This window comes from Akebia trifoliata, chromosome 8, assembly GCF_017979445.1.
Source record: "Akebia trifoliata isolate Shusen 1 chromosome 8, ASM1797944v1, whole genome shotgun sequence".
Classification (NCBI taxonomy): Eukaryota; Viridiplantae; Streptophyta; class Magnoliopsida; order Ranunculales; family Lardizabalaceae; genus Akebia; species Akebia trifoliata.
Window position 1 is genome coordinate 33,223,831 of NC_141382.1, and position 15,446 is coordinate 33,239,276.

A 15,446-nucleotide genomic window follows, 5' to 3' on the forward strand; every position below is an offset into this window, starting at 1 on the left:
AGTCAACCTCGAATTTCGCGTCAGTTTACCAATCTAGGGATGAGTCTCACTGTAGCACTTCACAAATTGATGAAAAAAGGGCTTCTTAAGCCTATCCAACCCCGACCTTTACCTAATCCCTTGTCAGCTGGACACAATGCTAACTTGTTCTGCGAGTTCCATCAAAATACTGGCCATCACACGGATCGATGTATCACCTTGCATCATGCCATTCAAAACCTTATTGACAACAAAAAGGTCACAATCCCTAGCCCACCAAATGTTACCACTAATCTACTACCTACTTATCAACCTCCACCAATCCTAAACATGGTTTCTCACATCCCATTACTATTCGACCCTATTTCTCTCATCCATCCAATCCAAGTTAAACTGCCTAGTTACCCCCTTGCCAGGATAGCCTTCACTGATGAGGTTTTTACCACAAACTATGAACCATTTGATTTAACCCCGGATGATACCTATTGTTTATCCCCGCCTCGATACGATAGTCCCGCGTTCACTAGTTACCTATTAGCCCAAATGAATCTGAAAAGCCCTGCACCTTCGACAGACGAAGATCCATACTTGTTGACTGAAGAAGATGAGCCTTTCTCCCTTTCCTGTGATGAAGTTAGACATATGACTCGAGGGGGAAGAATTTTTAAGCCACAAGAACTCTGTGTTGATAATCCTGCAGCCTTGGCAAGAAAAGAAGTAGAAGATCCCACCAAGGAAAGCATCGAAGAGGATAACTCCGTGATCAAACAGTTGAAAAAATCAGGGGCCAATATCTCAGTATGGGATTTACTCATGGCTTCCACTGCTCATAGGGAGGCTATTCTCAAAGCACTAAACACAGCCCAAGTCTCCCTTGATACTTCTCCAGATCAGTTGGCCAGTATAGTAGGGGCGACTTACGTGGAGAATATCCTATCCTTCTCGGACTTAGATCTCCCAAAAGAAGGGGCAAGCCACACTAAGCCGTTGCACATTATAGTTGACTGTAACGGGATGAGGGTACCTCTGGTTTTGATTGATAACGGGAGTACACTGAACGTCTGCCCGCTGAAAACGGCTACTTGTCTCGGGTTTAAGGCTGAAGTTCTCAAGCCCACTAATCAAGGCATTAGGGCCTATGATAACACCAAGAGAGATGTACTGGGAATTTTACACCTTCGATTGTCCACAGGCATAGTTGAATTTCCTGTAGAATTTCAGGTTATTGACATCCAGTCTTCTTTCAATTTACTGTTAGGGAGACCATGGTTACACCAAATCAAAGTCATCCCTTCTACGCTACACCAGAAGGTCAAGTTTATCAAGGATGGGCTAGTAATTACTCTTTATGGAGACATTGAAATTGTAGGGATCCTAAATAGTACTGAGGCCAAGAATGAGCCACTGCTTGAGATTCCGCCAGAACAACAGGGATAGAACTTCCAATGGGATCAAGCCATGAAAGAACATTTTCCAATGGAAAATACCTCTAATTGCTACATGGCCAATATATTCAAGAAAATGAGATTCTTCCCTGGTATGGGCTTAGGTCGCAAGCAGCAAGGTATTAAAGAGGCACCAGTGATTAAAGAGGCCATCGGCACATTCGGACTAGGATATAAGCCTACTAAGGAGGATTGGGCCCAATACTGGAAGACAAAACGGGATAAGGCCATTGCTAAAAGGCAAAGGCGTACCACAGATCTCATTAAAATGAAGTCCTATCGAAAGACCCTCAATGATTATTTTGTGAAAGAAGGAGAAGACTTCCGTTACTATGGGTTCCCAAAACCTTTCATTGACCACATCACAGGTACTCGTTTGCAAGGGTTTGAAATCTTCTTTGGTATGCAATGGCTCGAAAATGAAGCAAGCACATAAGTTAAGGAGATGAAAGTTGAAGACTGGCAGCTCGATCTGGACTCCCTCAACATCAAGCTGCTATTCATTGAAGATCATAGTATCTTAGTGTTGTCAGTTGAGAAAGGGATCCCAAATCCTCAGTCTGTAATCAAACCCGTTGTTGGGTCTCTATCAAATTATCATGTAATCAGTCTTGTGTTGCATGTCAAGGCTGGATCTGTCGATCCCATTAGTCCTGTTCAGTCTAACATGCCAGTTGAGTCCTTTATTTCTGTTGAGTCAAATAAGTTAGTTGTTTCTGCTGAGTCTGTTTTTCCTGCTGAGACAAGTGAGTCTGTCAAGTCTGCAATGAGTCCTGTTACCCCATCTCTTTTTAATGAAATGAAAGAAAGTTTTTATTACCCCGAGCGCAATAATAATTTAACTAATAATATGGCTTCGGAGGGAGAATCTTCTGACGAGGAACCTCCCCATGAAATAATCAAATTACTTGAACAAGAAGAGGAACGTCGGGCTCAACCTCTAATAGAGGAAGTAGAGGTTATCAACCTCGGAATAAAAGAAAGTCCTCAAGAAATTCGGATAGGGGTCACTTTATCTCCTGACGAACGCAAAAGGATAGTAGACTTGCTCAGAGAGTTCAAAGACGTGTTCACGTGGTCTTACGAGGATATGCTGGGGGTAAGCACAGATATTGTTCAACATCGGATTCCGTTATATCCTGATGCTCGACCAATCAAACAGAAACTTCGACGTATGAAGCCTGAATGGACTTTGAAAATTAAAGAAGAGGTTACGAAGCAGATTAACGCTGGATTTTTGGAAATAGTAGAATACCCTAAGTGGATTGCTAATGTGATCCCAGTGCCGAAAAAAGATGGAAAAGTTAGAATGTGTGTGGATTTCAGAGACCTAAACAAAGCAAGCCCAAAGGATAGTTTTCATTTACCACACATAGATGTTCTAGTGGACAGTACAGCAGGCCACACTTTGTTGTCTTTCATGGATGGATTTTCAGGATACAACCAGATAAAAATGGATCCTCGAGATATGCAAAAAATGTCGTTCATCACACAGTGGGGAACATTTTGCTACAAGGTCATGCCTTTTGGTTTGAAGAACGCTGGAGCCACCTATCAAAGAGCAGCCACGACTTTACTACATGACATGATACACAAGGAAGTCGAAGTCTATGTAGATGATATGATAGTCAAATCCAAAGAACGACTAGGGCATGTTGCTGCGTTAGAAAAGTTTCTCACAAGGATTCAAAAGTACCAACTCCGCCTCAACCCACAAAAATGTGTACTTAGAGTAACTTCTGGAAAACTGTTGGGATTTGTGGTCAGTCAAAGAGGGATCGAAGTAGACCCTGTGAAGATTAAAGCTATCCAAGAGATGCCGCCGCCTGAGACTAAAAAGCAGATTCGAGGTTTTCTGGGTAGAATCCAGTATGTTAGTAGATTCATTGCTCAACTCACTAATGTCTGTGAACCTATTTTCAAACTTCTCAAGAAGAATGAACCAACAATTTGGAATGAGCAATGTCAAAAGGCTTTCAACCAAGTCAAGGAGTATCTCTTAAACCCACCTATTTTGGTCCCACCTACACCGGGTGAACCACTTCTTCTTTATCTGTCAGTCACAGAAGAAGCTATGGGATGCATGCTTGCACAGTATGACAAAGATACTCGCAAAGAGAGGGCTATATATTACATCAGTAAAAAGATGTTAGAATATGAACGAAAATATTTGAATCTCGAGAAAACTTGCTTAGCATTGGTATGGGCTACTCAGAGACTCCAGCACTATATGCTGTCTCATTCAATTATCCTGTTATCTCGGATGGATCCTCTCAAGTATCTTTTCGAGAAGCCGGCGTTGACAGGGAGAACCGCGCGATGGTTATTGCTGCTATCAGAGTTTGACATCACGCATGTACACAGAAATCTATCAGGGGAGAGCTGTAGCAGAATACTTGGCAGATCACCCTATAGTAGAAGGAATAAGGCCTGTCGATCAATTCCCAGATGAGAACATCCTGCACGTTAAAGAAGAACCGCAGAACCAAAACATGGCAGTTGTACTTTGATGGAGCCGCTAATCAAAATGGGTATGGAATGCCGCATTCCTATCACTATTCAATTACCTTTTCGAACACTAATAACACGGCTGAATATGAGGCGTGTATCTCGGGGCTCGAAGCTGCTTTGAACCTAGGCATTACAGAAATTGAAGTTTTTGGGGATTCAACCTTAGTCATACATCAGTCATTGGAAGAATGAAAGACTAGGGATGAAAAGTTGAAACCTTATCATGAGTATTTGTTAAACTTAGTCGATAAGTTTAAAGCTATCCTGTTCCAACACTTATCAAGGGAAGATAACAGATTTTGCTGACTCTTTAGCAACTTTATCTTCAATGATCCATTTGCCCCTTGACATGGAATTGAGGCCGATCACTGTTGAAGTCAAAGACAAACCCGCATATTGCCATTAGATCAACATTACTACTCGACTACCTGATGGAAAGCCATGGTACACAGATATAAAGAGCGGTTGGAAAAACAAGAATTCCAAGGAACGACATACCCTACTAAAATTAGGCATCTCAATTCATCCTGTGCGCAGGAAGTTTATACAAAAAGGTTTATGATGGGATTCATTTGTCGTGTGTTGATGAAGATTCAAGTTGAATAAATGATGGTTGAACTACATTCAGGAGAATGTGGTTCCTCACATGAGTGGGAAAATGTTAGCTAAAAAAATTATGAGACAAGGGGTACTACTGGCCCACGATGGAAACAGATTGTCATCACATGGTCAAACACCTGTCATAAGTGCCAAATACATGCGCCAAATACATGCGAACATTATACATGTGCCGCAATCTCAATTAGTGGGTCTAACTTCACCATGGCCATTCTCAGTCTGAGGAATTGACATTATTGGTAAAATATCACTTAAGGCATCAAACGGGCATGAATGCATTCTGGTTGCCATCGATTATTTTACCAAATGGGTCGAAGCTGCCTCTTATGTTGTCCTCACTGCGTCTCGAGTTGCCAAGTTTACTCAAACGAACATCATTAGTCGATACAGGGTACCTTCGGAGTTGATCTCTAATAACGGGTCGCACTTCAAAGCTGAGGTTATCAATTGTTTCAAAGTTCAAAATCTCACACACCCACAAATCACTCCTTACCGCCTCAGACTAATGGAGCAGTCGAAGCAGCTAATAAGAATCTCAAGACTATCCTCAGGAAAATGTGTCAATCACATCGAGATTGGTCAGAAAAACTGCAATTTGCATTATGGGCATATCGAACCTCAATTAGATCCTCCACTGGAGCTACTCCCTACTCATTAGTGTATGGCATGGAAGCAGTCTTGCCAGTTGAAATGGAGATTCCGTCTCTCAGGGTCTTGTTAGAAAGTCAGTTGTCAGAAGCAGATTGGGTTCGCCAACGGTATGAAGAGTTGAATTTGATCGAAGAAAAATGACTAAGAGTTTTGTATCACGTGAAGCTTATCAACGAAGAGTCGTCCGTGCATTTGACAAAAAGATCAAGGCCCGTCACTTACAAGTCGGGGATTTAGTACTCAAAGAGAATCGGGCACCTATCTTTGACCCTAGAGGAAAGTTCAAACCAAATTGGGGAGGTCCGTTCATCATCAAGGAAATACTATCAGGAAAAGCTGTCAGGCTTCAAGATCATGATGGAATCAAATTACCAGAACCAACTAACCTTGACCAAATCAAACGGTACTACATTTAAGGAGGCCATCTTTGGTCGAATCAATCCTCATATTACCCAGCTACCCAGTTCAACGTATCCTTTCTCAACCCCTTTGCAGCTTTTAAATTATGTCTTTTTCTTTCTTAGCCCGATCACCTAACCTAGGGAAGGGAAGCTTCGAACTATGTTTTGGTCTGATCCCAAAATTCTGGGGTACGTAGGCAACCTGAGAAGTTACTTCAGGCCCGACCACATCAAAATAAAAAAACAGATTCCTCGACAAAGAAAAAAATCTAACAAGAGAAAAATTCAAAAGAAAAAGAAATTTCGTCAAAATGGAGAAGAAAATTCAAAGCAAAATAGAATAAATGCCACACAAGCGGCATTTGGGTTTTTGAGCCTCAAAATTCCTTGCTTTTTATACCGAGTCCTAAGCTTACCTATAAAAGTCCTCCTAAGTACCGTACGAAAAGTCAAGGAACATAGCAAAGCATGATCAGACAGCAATTCTAGAAGTTCAGAGGAGAAGAAAAGGATAAAAAATGATGAAGCCTGCTAAGTTGAAAACCCGAAAAGGGCGACTTAGGCAAAAATTAAGGCAAACTCGCAACGTTGAAAATCTGAAAGGACAACTTTGGCAACAATCAGAGCAAAGATAAAAAAGAAAAGCTTGCTAGATTGAAAACCTGAAAAGGCGATCTAGGCAAAAGTTATAGCAACAAAGAAAAATAGAAGAAGATTCCAAGCTGAAAGCGGTCCGAGCTGAAACATTAGAAGTCCGAATAATTAAGTTCAATACTCAGCTTAAACCAGGCATAGACTCAGAAGCCACAAGTATCTTGTCTACGATCGATCTGAAATTTTTTACTTCCCCAAGTGGACCAAGGGAGATAAGGGTGAATTCTATGATGAGTCTCAAAAGGAAATAATTTTGTTCTCTTGAGCCTGACTCAAAACTTTCAATAAAATTAATCAAAATTAAAAGTTGAGTATTTATTGTGCTTGTGGTAATTAAATATTTCAAATCTTCATACAAGGGGCATTTTCTTTAATGTAACTTTTCCCCCTTATACTAAGGGCATTTTTTTTTAATTTTTGCATGATGTGTTCAATTATCTTCAATGCCACGTACATTGTCAAACTAGGGGCATTTTGTTTTTGAGCAATATTAATCCTAAGAGATAATGAGAACCCCAAATTTAAGGTTACCCTCTTGATAACAATTTTTTGAAAAACCCTTGAGGTTCAAAAGAAATAAAAACTCAGGTTTTAAATTCATGAAACTTTTTGGATAAAATCTTGAGGTTCAAACAAAAACACTTCGGATCTCACCTTTGACTGTGTTCAGAGATCAACTAATAACTCATTAGGAAATATGGCATTCTTTCATTCCCAGTTTCTCTTCCAGATCCAATCATTCTTGGATTCGATCATTTCTTTTCCAGATTCATTATTTTCCAGATTTATTCGAATCATTCTAATCAGTCTTTTCCAAATTCATTCTTTCTTTCCCAAAATTCCTTCATTCCTTTGCTAGTTTTGCTCAGATGCCGCCAAGGGTTATCCTGGATTTTGCTCAGATGCCGCCAAGGGTTATCTTGGATTTTGCTCAGATGTCGCCGAGGGCTCTCTCGGAATTATGCTCAGATGCCGCCGAGGGTTTTCTCGGAACTATGCTCAGATGCCGCCGAGGGTTTTCTTGGAATTATGCTCAGTTATCGCCGAGGGTTTTCTCGGAACTATGCTCAGATGCTGCCGAGGATTTTCTCGGAACTATGCTCAGTTACCGCCGAGGGTTTTCTCGGAACTATGCTTAGATGCCGCCGAGGGTTTTCTCGGAACTATGCTCAGTTACCGCCGAGGGTTTTCTCGGAACTATTCTCAGATGCGGCCGAGGGTTTTCTCGGAACTATACTCAGTTACCGCCGAGGGTTTTCTTGGAATTATGCTCAGTTACCGCCGAAAGGTTTTCTCGGAATTATGTTCAGTTACCGCCGAGGGTTTTCTCAGAATTATGCTCAGTATGCTCAGTTTATATTCAAATTATGCTCAGATTATGCTCAAATTATGCTCAGATTTTACTCAGTTCCAACTTAATCTCTTAGATTTTAAATCACACACTTGCACAGTTGTTACATCAGTAAAGGAGAATTTTCTAAAATTTAAGGATTTGACACTGTCAGTGAGAGTTTGCGCTCAAGGACCTGACAACCTTTTAATTCGGGGAGAGCTTTACCCTCAAGGATCCGAACACCTCGACGAATTGCTAAATCAGGCTACAAAATGAATTGTCACTAGCTTTGGCATTTGGATATCGCACTATCTACCAAAACAGACTTGCTATCTAGTTTGCTTCAACCCTCTGCCAAAGAGGGGCATCTGTAGACACCCCATTTTTGCATCCGCCTGATTAATTAATTCGTCAACCCGATCGCAATGATTCCCAATGATGGATGTTATTTCCATTGCTTTACTTTGTTACCAGATATGTTTCAGAAATCCGGATGAGGTATCTCGAACTGACAAAACTTAGAAACCACGCTACGCTAGGAAAATACGATCCTAGAAACATAGAAATCATCATTTTACAAACAAAAAGAAACTTCACGATAAAAATCACTAAAAAATTATCAAATTACCAAAATACCCCTAACATCAAAATATCCGTAGAGCCTACATTACACTTAGGAAAACCCATTCAAACACATAAAACAACAAATCGAAATCAAATAAATCATTTCACCAATTTTCACAGAATTCGACAAAATTACGAAAATGCCCCTCATAAAGTTCATGACCATTTCACACAAAAAATTTCATAAATGACACAAACTAATATTTTCATTGAATTCCTTACGAAAAATCGATTCTAAAACATCCTAAAACATTAAAAACCGACTTAAAACGTGAAAAGTCCTCTTTGGGGGCAAAACGGTAATTTCACAATTTTCATAATTAAAATTTTCGAAATTAATAAATAAAACATTAAATAATTAAAGTGAAACATTAATGAAATTAATTTTAAATTTTAAATTAAAAAAATCGATCAATCGGACTCTTATGAAAAATTGTTGAGGGTTCGTGAGATATTTCTTTAAGGACCCCTCCATTTGGGGGTCCAAAGAATTAAAGAAAAAAATAGAGGGGGGTTCTCCAAAAAAATTAAAGTCAATTAAGCAAGACTAAAGTCAATGTATTAAAATCAATTAAGCAAGACTAAAGTCAAGAAATTAAAAGTCAATCAATTAAGACTAAAGTCAAAATCTTAAAGTCAATTAATTAAAACTAAAGTCAAAATTTTAAAGTCAGTCAAATAAGACCAAAAGTCAAAAATCCTAATAGAGTTCTAATTAAATAATAACTCTATTTAATAGAGTTCTAACTAAAAAATAATTCTACCTAAAACAATTCTAATTAAAACACAACTCTACCTAAAACAATTCTAACTAAAACACAACTCTAACTAAAAGAACTCTAATTAAACACTAACTCTATCCAAATCAACCCCTAAAAAAATTTATAAATAGAGGTCCCCACACCCAATTTTCGTATCAAATCATAAACCCTAAAAGAAATATGTCTAGAAGCCCCCCTAGCCTCCCATAAACCCTAGTTTTGGAGCCCCAACTCCTTACTTAACATCCCTTCTTCGATTTTAGTCTAAAAAACACCTAAAAGCCATTCAAAAACGCCCTAAAATTCATAACAAACTCGAAGAATTCAGATCCAAGAAAAAAGAGATACCTTGCCTCGGAGATCGGAAATCAAATCCGGAGACAGAACGAAGCAAGAAGTACGGTAAAAGGAGCAATTTTTGTCGGATCTGAGGGAACAAAGTCTTTGCTATTGGAAATGTATAACTTCTTATTTTTATTTTATTTTATTATTATCTAGGTTATTTTAGCAATGTAACTTATTTGGGAAATTAGTAGAGACCGGTTTTGGCCGGGCGGGGTTGGTACCTAACACCTTCCAACCCCGTAATGATCCCCGAATTCAATTTTTTTTTCTGTTCTAGATTAGTCCTTTATCTGTTTAGAGTCATTCATCGGTTCCTAGACCGTAATAACTAGGTGGCGACTCCCAAACCTCAAGGGTCAAAAGCGGATCCGCGCACCCCGCGGATCGATGGCGCTTTCACTATAGTATGAGTTGCCCTTATTAATTCATAGGGTGCTTTTATAATTATATATCCTTCATTTCCAAAAAATTATTCATCCAAAATTAAGTTCTTTTAAAGTTGATTGCAAATTTTGGTGACTTGTATGACATTATTATTTTTAATTTGAAAATTTTGGACTTTTATAAATAGAAATTGTTATTTTTAAATTGAAGATTTGAGTATTATTTATTATTTAAAAATAAATTGTATTTTAATTTTATAAGAAATAATATATTTTATTATGTTTGATAATAAATAAGCATTTGAAACATGCAAACAATGTATAATATGATTGTAAGGGTAACAAAGACAATTTACCAGTTTCAGTAATGTGTATCAAATATGATTCAGGATCTAAACAAACAACTTTTTCAGCACTAAGATTCAGTGCTTATAAGTTTCAGCGCTTAATGCTATTCAGCACTTACTTTTTTCAGTTTAACAAACAGCACCTTAGTCTTCGACTAGTATGATTCAATGTTTCTCCTTATTAATAGAAAATCACTATTTTTAGTTCATATAAGTGTTTTTTAATTTTGATGACTATTGTTGAGTTCTTCGACGGTCTTATTCACAAAAGCCTAAATACTTTGTCAGAGCGACCTAGTTTGTAAAGCCCTCATGAGCTTTGAAGTCACCCTATATTAGTATATAGGAAGAAATAGAATTTGATGAATTAGTTTGTGTTTTTCAAAGAATATTGACACTTGGTTATTGCTTGTCATGGTTATTTTCCTAGTAATTACGATAACTTTTAGCTACCAATGCGTCCGCAACACCTAAAAATGCTCTGATTGAATCTCGTTATGTTTACATGGAAGGAGGGGACAGACACTGTGAACACACCTGACTAATGAAAGGGGAAGAACTAGCTAGACACAGAAGTAACGGTTTTGAGAAATCTACACAATTTAACAAACAAGTTTTCACATATATAGATGCCATGCTAAATTTAAAAAATTTCTCTCATTCATGTAGACTCAAGTAGTTCTTGTTAGAGAATAAGATGCACTGTATTAAGATACATGAGATACACTGTATCATTGTTAGTGTATCTCATCACAAATGGAAGGTTGTGATGAAAGATATTCTAGAATATATATTGATATTTAGAATATATCAATTGGGATATTTTAGAATATTTATATTAGGTAGTTTTCATATATCTTGGTTGATGTAATGCCTATAAATACCCTATTGGGACTTTTGTAATATTCATCCAAGAATTATCAATAAAATTCATATTTCTACATGGTATTAGAGCTCAAGCTCCACTGAGCACATCGATCTTGGTACGCCGAACCTTAATCATTTTGTTTACATTATTAGTTTTTTTTTTAAATAAAAATATCATCTTTTTCTATGTTCCAGACCTAGATATTTTTTATTTTATTCTTTGCTATTATTCTAGGTTTTTTATTTTTTCAATAAAAATCACAACTCCTTCTACATTTCTACAAATCTCCCAATTTCCACATTCATGTTACATGAGCTCATTTTTTTTTCCTATGTAAAATCTCTCCAATGAGAGTTCTTTCATTTAAATGGCACAATCCTACGTCTTATGCTTCTGGGAGAGATCATGACAGATCTGGTCTAATAAGCCACCGGCTCCGACAGACTCAAAAAGAACGGGATGCGACAGTGATGGACTTCTTAGACAGACAGTGACCACCAGCAAGCACGATTGGCACTTTGACGATCAATGAACATATCCATTAATGAGATCAAGCAATTATTCAACAAAATCAATTGCATATTCCTTTTTCAAAGGACCATGCAATTACGGGAGGATGTTAGAGAATAAGATGCACTGTATTAAGATACATGAGATACACTGTATCATTGTTAGTGTATCTCATCACAAATGGAAGGTTGTGATGAAAGATATTCTAGAATATATATTGATATTTAGAATATATATATCAATTGGGATATTTTAGAATATTTATATTAGGTAGTTTTCATATATCTTGGTTGATGTAATGCCTATAAATACCCTATTGGGACTTTTGTAATATTCATCCAAGAATTATCAATAAAATTCATATTTCTACAGTTCTAAGTTGAAAGTTCTCTTTTCTAGGAAAGTAAGGGGAAGATGGTTAATAGAGGTGAAGTGAAATAGCAAGGGATGATGGTTATAGAATAAAACCTTCTGATATTGTTCATGGTGCTTATAGTGTCAACAACTTCGTAGCTCAAGGCTTCCATTATAAAACAACAATAATGATGATTTTCAGTAGTGGTGGCACTAATACACAGTACTTAGATAAACATAAAAAATAATAGCTTACAAACGCCAACATTCTCCTTCAACTTTTTATTTTTATTTTTTATTATTGAGCCTGGACATAGTCGCTCTTGCTATTGGCAACCTAAAGTTGTTAAGAGTTGCATTGTAGTGGTCCAATTGAATAGACAACATTGACCTATCTATATCCTTTTAGGAGTCCACAAGGTTAAGATTTCTTTTCGGGCTTTGCGCTTGATTGATTAAGAAGGGGCACTCTATTTCTAAAGAAGGGTTTTCAGGTTTGATCTTTTCTTAACGTTTGGTATAGATTTAAAATGAATCTTTTATTCTAGAGAATGTCTTATAAGTTTGATCTTCTCTAAATGATGATGCTTTAACTTTGGAAAAAAGGGCTTGTGAGCTTGTTCTTCTTTAAAGGTTATTTTATTTTTAAAGAATGACTTATAAGCTTTCTTGTTTGGAGGCTGGAGTCCAAGTTCTTCTTGAGAGAAGAGATCCATGGATCCTCCCACATGACCTATTCTTTGTTGTTTATAAAGCTAGGGTGGATTGACTTTCCGACTATAAACCCCTAATTTAATGGATTTTGGACTTTTAGCAGGTTTCACCTATCTATTTAGGTGTAAGGCCCATGGTTAGGTTATTTGATTTCTAAACCTGCTCATTTGGGTGCGTTTATTGGTCCGATGAAAGGTTAACCCGTTCTACAATTTTGATGCCTACAAATACCCCCTCTTCAATGCATTGGTAGAAGCACAATTGAAGGTTGTGCATCTTTGATCTTGAGTCAGTTTATGCATGTCATTATCTCGGAATCCTATAACAAAAGAAAATATTTAAATATACTTTTTAATAATAATAGTTTTTATGAAAAATAATTTCAATTAAATATTTTTTTAATGGAAAAAAAATATTTTCCATGAAAACATTTTTAAAACGTTTTAATGTGAACATTTTAAATTTTTTATTTTAATAATGAAAGACATCTTTCTCTCTCATTCTTTCATTTTTTGTTGCTAACTTTACTATCAAAGGTTCATTGGCATGCACCACATTGACATCTCCCCCTTTTATCCTTCATCCATTGAAACAACCTCAAGTGACCACCAGAGCAAAGTAGCATAAAAAACTTATTAACCAATGACGAGGAATGGAAAGCCCAAAAAAACCTCCACAACAATTATTTGATGGAAGTTCAATTTGATTAATTTGTATAGTTTCGTGAAAGTTTTATTAAAAATTTAGGAACAATTTCGATTTATACAAATAATATTTTGGATTTCTTATCAAAATCCATTTTCTTCGAACATATTGAAAACCCTATATTTTTATTGAGAATTGAATGTTGAAGAAAGTAAAATTTTAAAGTTGAACGCTAAAAAATCTATATAATTAAATATTATGGTTTCTTTCCCAACATGTATCCCTCATAAATAGGGGTTGGGATAATCTCCTCACAAATCTCGAGGAATAATTTCAACTTTATTACCTCTTCTCTCTTATTTTCATAAAAATACAGTGTCAACTTTTTCGCCTTTATGCTTAATTATGTGCCCTTTTTTTATTTGGAAAATTTATCAAAACATGCACCAAAAATCAAATAATTCTCAAAATGGAGCACTATGGAATTTAATTCAAAAAATGGTAACTTATCATTTCCAAAGTTTGTTTTTTTACCAAAATGGTATAAAAAAAATATGAACGGTAAATTGGTAATTTTTTATGACGAAAATACCCTTTTTATTTTTTTAAAATAGCGTTCTTTGTTAATGGGATCTTTTTGACACTATACAAAAATAAATTCTAATCTCATTTCAAGAAGATCCGGTTGACATAGATAAATTTTTTATTTTGTTTTTAAATTATTGTGTCAATGGAATCCTTTTGACAATGTACAAAAATAAATTCTGATCTTGTCAAAGGGAGTTTTCAGTATAAAAAATTACCTATTTCATGTGCATAATTTTTTTATTATTATTTTGGTAAGAATAATTATTCCGAAAACAGTAATGTACTTTTTTTGTAAATAAGTTCAATAGCACTCCATTTTGGGAATTAATCCAAATTGGTGCTCCATTTAGGTAAATTTCTCTTTTACTTCATTGTATGTCTTTCCTCTTTTACACCCCTTAACGCAAATGCTACTATTACATATTCAGTGATTAATTAATAAATTTCCTGATTAATTCCTTGATGCATGAATTAAATCTGCTAATCCCTTATTCTTAGAATTTTATGAATTTTCAAAAGATACAAAATTTTTTTGTGACAACAACCATGACGACTTGCTCAAGTCTTCTCAAATAAGATACAAGTCTTCTCAAATCATCTTGCCCTCGAGACTAGGAAAAGTTACCTGAGTCGGCCAATTTTAAAAAATTAACATCTCATCCTCTTGTGATCATGACATGGATCTGATTAGATACACATCTTTTAAAATAAAAGACTACTGACCCTCCCAGATTTTAAGTGTGAGATCTAATTTTATAAGCTGATGTGGCACTCTTTCAACCGTTGAAAGTGTGCTACACAGGATCCGCTTCTGTGTAAATCATGCCTTGACTTTGACTACGACAACTTAAGATTCTGCCTTTCTCCTTTTTGTTTTTTTTTCCTCACTTTCACATGGCAGTCCAATTACTTCAACCATATTTTATTGGAGTGAAATATGATAATATTTTAATATGATTGGTGATTAGGTAGTTTTTAGTTTTTGTCACGGTGGCAAAGGTCTAAGACTTTTTCTTCTTTAAAAAAAATCATAATATTCTCCGAGTCAGAGGCTAGCGAATTAATCGATGGTTCACAGACCAAGAGTGAAATATGATAATATTTTAGCCTTTCACCTTCAAAATTTTATTTTCTTTACCTTTCAAATCTATGCACCCACCATAGCTTTCGAAATTTTTTTTTTTTCTTTTGTAAGAAACACAAAACATTACTTGTATATCCCAATTTCTTTTCCTATTTTTATGAAATTTTCCTAAATTGATTCAAATTAACTGAATTGAAGCCTGGACTGAATCCAAACTTTGTTACTATGGTTACACATTCTTTTTTAAATGGCTGTCCCTTTATAAGTTAGACATTTTTTTTAAAAATTAGCTCACTAACTCTGTTTAAAAAGGATTCGAAGTAACATTATAAGCAAAGGAGGAGCTTGTGGGGGCAATTGCCCTATAGAACTTTGAGACAGTCTTGTATTTTCAACGAAATACATGTCTTATTTGCCCCCACTCCCTCATCTCCCTCCTTATTTACCCCCACCTCATCACCTCTCTCCAATTTTTTTTCCGTCCCGATTTTGAAGATGACATATATTAATTGGAAAATACCTAAATAGTCTTTTCTTCAACTTCCATCTGTGAATTTCTCTCCAAAATTATTCATATTCAAACTGATTAGGAGATCTAATTTTATCGGCTGATGTGTGCTAGAGGAACCGT